The sequence below is a fragment of the Pimephales promelas genome, chromosome 23 (genome assembly GCF_988280905.1).
Source record: "Pimephales promelas chromosome 23, fPimPro1.hap1.1, whole genome shotgun sequence".
Taxonomy (NCBI): domain Eukaryota; kingdom Metazoa; phylum Chordata; class Actinopteri; order Cypriniformes; family Leuciscidae; genus Pimephales; species Pimephales promelas.
This window is the reverse complement of record NC_142791.1, coordinates 29,136,252-29,144,257: the sequence shown is the minus strand read 5'-3', so window position 1 is coordinate 29,144,257 and position 8,006 is coordinate 29,136,252.

Sequence of the window (8,006 nt, the reverse complement as noted above, 5' to 3'; positions counted from 1 at the left end):
TCTGGACTCCAATAGGACTGCATGGATAAACTTTATTTTTAATGACGTTCCAGCTGATGAGGTAAAACATCGTCGTCTGTTCGCTTCATTTCACTGAGGATTGTTTTGTAAACAAGACTGGATTTTTAGACGATTAAGAGTAAAGAACGGTGCTCTACCGTCTATATTGGATCTGACAGGAATTGTGTAACACACGGACTCTGGGTCCAACATGTATGGGCGAATCCGGTTGCCATTTGACAACATTGGACGTTTTCCCTCAAGTGCACCGACGGGTGAGTTAAACTCATTATAATATGCAAAACTGTTCTCCACTCACAGCAGTGGGCGTTTACTTCCAAGTCTTCAGTGCGACACGCCCATAAAAACCGACCGTTTTTCAAGTAGGCTCACAACTTGGGTACAAAATAGCCTATTATTTATTCATTTTGATGTTTTTGAATGCAAAAACCAAGCGAACGTCTTAAGTTGAGCTCAGACAACAATATAATAAAAGTGCGCCCCGCGGACGCCGTCTACACAGGGAAAAGCGCCGGAAGCGGGAAGAAACAGGAACAGCACAGAGATGCTTCTGTCAGATCTGAGGAGGTTATAGAGAGGTCAACAGGACGGCTGTGGCGCGGGGACGTTATTCAGGACGGTGACACGTCAGGTCGGCTAAAAAATGTGATATAGTGGTGTAACGTCAATAGTTCAATCTGCCTATACAATTTAATTCTATTAACTGCCCTAATAACAAATCGTTATAAAATCACAATTTATTTTATTAAAAGTTAAGAATACAGGTTAGTTTATTAGTACTATAGCAACGCTAACTTCCGCTGGAATTGTCGGATAGGATCCGTCCGCAAGAGTTCAATTTTTTGAATAATCGAAATTGAAAATTGGACGCGATTTTCTTCGCACCGCACTCGCTCGGACCCGCTTCGGACCCATGCGCATGCGGTCTGCGGATCTCCATTGGAAATGAATGACTTCCGGTTGTTTCGGAGCTGATTTCGACTGCCGTGACGGCGGCGTTAGTTCATGCGTTCAGGACATCAAGGCTAGATGACTGTAATACTCTACTGGGGGTTGCCCTGCACTCTTAATAAACAAACTCCAGCTAGTCCAAACACTGCTGTGCGGATGAGCGGCCGGAGCGCGTTAAGAGTTTTCAGTAGAGCGGCGTCGTGTTAGCGGACGCTAACGTTAATAACTAATGATCTTTACAACGGAAGTGAATCAATCAAAACTAACTTTATCTGGACAGTAACTTTATTCTAGATCTGCTGTAAAGCCTAAACACTTTCTGTTACTGTAATCGCCTGTTATTACTGTAAAGCTGCTGTGAAACTGTGTGTGTTACAGCGCTGTATAGATGAAGGAGATGTGAGTGTGTCGCTGTATAGATGAAGGAGATCTCACCAGGCTGTTGCTATATGTGGTCATGTTAATGTTCCTCATTTGGTGTGATCTTGGATAAGAGCGTTTGCTATATGAATAACTGTAAATGCAGAGATGTGTGTGTGTGTGTGTGTGTGTGTGTGTTTGTTCTTCTGAAGCGTCTGTAATGAGAAACTAAACCCTCAAACAACATCGAGGAAAACCTTCAGATGGTTTCAATGTTCTCATGTTCTTCACAAACACAAACAAATCATAGAGGTGCACGACACACACACACACACACACCCACACACACACACACACACACTCATCACAGCACATGTACTTCATTAGAGAGGAATCTCAGCTTTGATCTGCGACCAATAAGACACACACACACACACACACGTGTGGTCTCAGAGTTTCTTCCCCAATAACACACACACTCTCTCTCACTCACACACTCTCACTCTCTCATACACACACACACACACACTGCATATTTCTGACATTAGACCAACAACAGGATTCCAGACTGAACTGTTCCAGCTGTTGGTCTCGGGAGAGGGAGAGCTCTATAAATACACACACACACACACACACACACACCCTGTTCGGCAGAAAGAATCTGTTGATGTAAACACTGAACACACTCGAGTCGCGGTTTAGTCTGAAAGAATAAAATACAAGACAGAATCAGATTCAGACGCTTCTGCAGGATTCTCAGGGTTTTACTGAACACACACACACTGACCGTCACCAGGGCAAGCGGAACGACTTCACACACTATACACACTATACACACTATACACACACACACACACACACACACACACTACAGGCCCGACATCAGTGCTTCTCAATCAAGGGCCTCAGAAACGTTCCCACAAACTGTTGAAGAGAAGTAGCGCTGGTCTCCTCTATCGTGTCGTATATCGAGAAACAAGAACACATGTGGGCGGGGCTTGGCCGTGTCTGGGGGATTTGATTGGATGGCTGTGTACCCATCTTTAATAATGTTCTGTAAACATTAGCACAAAAATTAAGGAACAATAAACTTATATTTTAGTTGGCTGTTTTTAAGGCGAGACGCCTCAAACTTCACCAGTACACTAATAACTGCAAAAAACAAACAAACAAACAAAGTGTATTACATTATGTTTTCTGAAATGTTTCAATATGCAAATTAGGTGTACATTATCTAATTGCTATGCAAATTATTTAATTACCATGCACTAATTTGCATACATTTGTAGAACCCAAATCTGAAGCTTGGATGAAGTAAGTGATATATTAGTCAAAGGTTTTCACAGAGGGGGTTTTGGATATTTCTATTTATCACTCCACAGAAATACTGTCAGCAGACAAAAATAAACACATTTACATTCTTTTAGGTATAAAACCAGAAAAATGATTTGAACAAACCCCTCAGTAAAAACCTTCAGAATACAGATAAGAATAAACCGGTAGAGTTTGTTGGAGATTTGTGTCTCAGTGATGGGGGGAAACGGCCCTTAAAGAGACGGTACACACTGTCACTGAGATCTACACACTGAGCAAGTGCTCTTAAAGATGAGGCTAAAGTCAACTCACCGTCACTCATATTTACACAGCACAGAGTGTGTGAGAGACGCTTTACAGAGACGACAGGAACGTCACGCAACCAAGTGTGTTTCCAGAACAGAATAGTGTCAGTCCAGCTTTAGTCAGTTCAGTGATGCTCATTTCTGTTGTTATTAAATTATTAATTTAGTTCATTTATATATACAGCCGCTCTGGAGAAAACTGTGATGTCATTGTCCAGCTCAGCCAATGGCAGCAAAGTTAGAAAATGGCGACAATGTCGAGGAACCAAAACTGTATTTTGGATGTTTTATGAAAAGCCAAAAATCCCAACGTTTTACTAACAATCCATAATGTTTGAAGAATGATACAATGGAACGTTCTATAGTGTTTGGAGAATGATACAATGGAACGTTCTATAGTGTTTGAAGAATGATACAATGGAACGTTCTATAATGTTTAAAGAATGATACAATGGAACGTTCTATAGTGTTTGATGAATGATACAATGGAACGTTCTATAGTGTTTGAAGAATGATACAATGGAACGTTCTATAATGTTTAAAGAATGATACAATGGAACGTTCTATAGTGTTTGAAGAATGATACAATGGAACGTTCTATAATGTTTGAAGAATGATACAATGGAACGTTCTATAGTGTTTGATGAATGATACAATGGAACGTTCTATAGTGTTTGAAGAATGATACAATGGAACGTTCTATAATGTTTAAAGAATGATACAATGGAACGTTCTATAGTGTTTGATGAATGATACAATGGAACGTTCTATAGTGTTTGAAGAATGATACAATGGAACGTTCTATAATGTTTGGAGAATGATACAATGGAACGTTCTATAGTGTTTGAAGAATGATACAATGGAACGTTCTATAATGTTTAAAGAATGATACAATGGAACGTTCTATAATGTTTGAAGAATGATACAATGGAACGTTCTATAGTGTTTGGAGAATGATACAATGGAACGTTCTATAGTGTTTGGAGAATGATACAATGGAACGTTCTATAGTGTTTGGAGAATGATACAATGGAACGTTCTATAGTGTTTGGAGAATGATACAATGGAACGTTCTATAGTGTTTGGAGAATGATACAATGGAACGTTCTATAATGTTTGAAGAATGATACAATGGAACGTTCTATAATGTTCAGAGAATGATACAATGGAACGTTCTCAAAAGCTCTTGCAGATGTGATGAGGATTTGATGAGGATTGTAATGATGGTAACGAGAGAACGCTTCTAACCTGTCGTGTGTGAAAGGACTGATTGTCTGGGAATAGTGTGTGAAATCTACATGATGGAGAGATTAACAATGAGACTCAGAGAAATATGTCAAGTTATAGAACAGAAGACCAGATCCAGTATAGAGTTTATAATGAAGAGAAGGAAAGTGTCGAGAAAGAAAGCAATAGTTTGAATAGAAATAGCCATATTGGCACTGAGACTCTTCTGGATTCTAATATCCCCTCCTCAGGTTTCTGTTGTGTTCAGGCGAATAATAAAATGAAAGAAATGATATGAGAAGCCAAAACCAACAGCGGACCTGCCGCCGAGTGTTCAATCTAAAGCTGGTGTTTGGAGGATTGTGGGAAGGGCTGTTACTGAAGCGCTCTGCATTATGGGTCATGTATTGTTGCTTCTCAATTGATGTCTTTTCCGCCCTTTTTCTTTTATAATGGTTGCTGCCGGTTCAATTCACTTCACTTCAGTCATTTGTATAGCGCTTAGATAAAGATGTATTCATATACACAATGTCATAATTTAAGGCAGAAACGATGAGCTCATCATAGTAAAGTATCCCTGACTGTTAACAAATGATCGACATGTAGAGAACACAGAACTGGTGTGTGTGTGTGTGTGTGTGTGTCCATCAGCTGCGGGTCACTGCTTTTCTTCTTGTTTTTTCAGCGTATATATATATTCAGGAGTTGATTGTGTGTGATGTGTGTGTGTGTGTGTGTGTGATTGTGTGTAGTGTGTGTGGTGTGTGTGATTTTGGGTCCATCTATATGTGATAATTGCTGTAATAAAAATAAACAGCTCTTATACACGTTTTTGGATTATTGGCCATTTTTTAAAGTGTGACCGTGACCGTTCAGACGTTAATGTTCCCGTGATGTCTGAAGAACGGCACAACGCTCTGATTGAAAAACGTTTCCGACAAGCTCTGGGAACATGTTTTGTGTTTCTTTGTGAAATCTCCGAGTAAAACTGTTTCAACAGTTCAGTGAGAACACACACTCCAGCTGCTTGCTTTCTGCACAACCGCGAGGGCAAATATCGCAAATATGTGTGTGTGTGTGTGTGTGTCTTTCAGGAGGAGTATTAATGAGTGTCGGACACACACTCACAGGCCAAAGCAAACACACATGGAGAGAGACACACTCCAGCTGGACAAGGGAATCCAGTCACGATCTGTGTAAGGTGGACACACACACACACACACACGGATCTGATCAGGCGCTCGGGTGTAGAGCCAGGTCAGCCTCAAAAATACTACATTTAGAAAACAACATTGATAAACACACACACACACAGTTCACATTTACTAAAGCTGATGTTCCCCGAGGTGTTGTTCTGCAGCTCATGTGGGCGTCTGAACTCGTCAGGGGGTTTACTTCTGCTTTCACAATGATCTTTATGGAGTCATGTGTGTGTGTGTGTGTGTGTGTGACCCGCGGGTCAGGCCGTATCAGACGCCGCTGGAAGATTGTCACCTTTAAGACTTCTTCAAACGCTGTCGGCGCTCGTCCTCAGGGGCTTTCCAGACCAGAGCAGCCGAGCCTGATCACATTAAACAGCTGTTATTAACACACACACACACGCTCATCAGCTGACATCATCACTAGAATAGACTCATCTCTATTGGCATCACACACAGGTACAGTGAAACTGAAACTCTATTCGACCTAGATAAGAGCAAACTCGTTTTTATTTACCATTTCACTTATTTTCATTCTACTTTTAGAATTCTATTTTTAAGAATTGTGTGTATTTTAAAATAAATAAATGTCCATATTTATTTAATTTGATCAATACATATTTATTTAATAGATAAAATAATTTTTTTGGTCATTTTTATTTGTTTGTTTATTTTTAAATAAATAAATAAATCATATTTATTTATGTTTTTGAAATTTTATTCATTAATAAAAAATTTTATTTATTTAAAATGCGAGACACCCCAGGTGAATAGGAGTAAGAATAATAACTAATTTATATCTCTTAATAATTAGTTACAATTATAAAATAATGAATAGATATCACCATACTAAACCAGTTGATTGAATACACTGATAATTGCAAAAAACAACAACAAAAAAAAAGAAATGTGTATTACATGTTTTCTGAAATGTTATGGTACATATGTAAATAAGGTGTTTTCTAATTAAAAATTCACTAATTTGCATACATTTCTAATACAAAAATCAGAACATTTGATGAAGTCAGGTTAAATAATCCTTGTTTCATATATATATATATATATATATATATAAATATATATATTAGTCAAAGGTATTTACAGAGGGGGTTTTGGATATCTATATTTATCTCTCCACAAATCAGAAAATACTGTCAGCAGACAAAAATAAATACATTTACACACACACATATAGAACTGGAATAAAATGTTGCAGAAAATCATGAAAATGCTAAATGAACAAACCCCTCAGAAAAAGCTTCCGAGTCCAGATGAGAGTAAAGCGGGGAAGTTCGGGGAACATCAGTGTTGCTGAAGTGGAGATGTCAGGCTCAGTGTAGGAGGAAAAACACCCTAAACCCACACACACACACACATACACACACACACTGCTCTAAAAGATGCAGTTAAAGTGTATCTTGGGTGTTTTCTGTCCACTAATCTGATAAAACACTTTATGAAAAGACCAAAATCCCAAAATTGACCGATGCATGAAAATCCCTGCTGCTAAATAAATTATTTATTTTTAAAATATTTATTTTATTTCTTGATAATTTAATCATATTAGGTTAATATTTTGTGAAATAATAACAATATCAGTCACAATATATGGCTGATATATGGTTACAAGAAGTAAAAACTATATAAATACTGTTGGTTTTCTCACACAAACCGCTCGTTTCGTGTCTTAGGCCATCAGTGTGTACTTACATTTACGAGTCATTAAATCATGTTTAATTTGGACTTCTCTGTGCTGCTCTTTGAGGTGGTGACCATCGACCTCCATTATATGACTGATAGACAAGAACGGTTTAACCTAAAAATGTCAAAATTGAAACTACTGTGGAAACAAAGACACCTACATCTGGGATGCCCTTGAGGTCAGATAAAACATATCAAAAATTAATTTCAGGGTGACCTACGCTGGTCATGTGTGTGATGCGTGAAAAAGTAGAGTGAAGTGAAGAGTCGAGAAGAAACCGGATGTCTGTCAGTATATTCGGTCTTAAAGTGACGGCAGCCTAATATTCCTGCTGTTGTCTGTGCCATTAATGTTAATAAAACAACAAAATGCAGCTTTAACAAAGATAAATCTATATTTAATTTCTACACATTTAGGATTAATATTAGTTTCTGTACCTGAAAACTGTTGTTATTTAGAGTTCATCTCTGCTTGTAATTTGAGTTCTTATTCTATCATCAGCTGTTCACTTGTCTTCAATAATCTGTGAACGTTAGTTTCTGATGTGGTATTGAAGAATGCGATCCGTAGCTCTAAAACCGCTAAGCCTTCAGTGATCACATGACGAATCAAACCCTCACCCGGAGCAAACAAACACATTACGCAACATGACAATTACTTCAGGCAAGACAAATTAGTGTAATGAGCTGTTACATAAACGGTGCTTTTCTGAGAAACGAAAGGACTCTGCGTGGATGAGAGGAGAACGAGGGCGAGTGATCCCAGCGGAAGACTGCTCCATCCCACAGGAAAGTCCCGCTGCGTGAATGAAGCGACACACACGCTGGAATCCACCCAGAAACACCGGCGACGCACAAAACCCCCTCGTCCCACGATCACACACACACACACACACACAGACCCACATGCGCATTTGTTTCCATCACA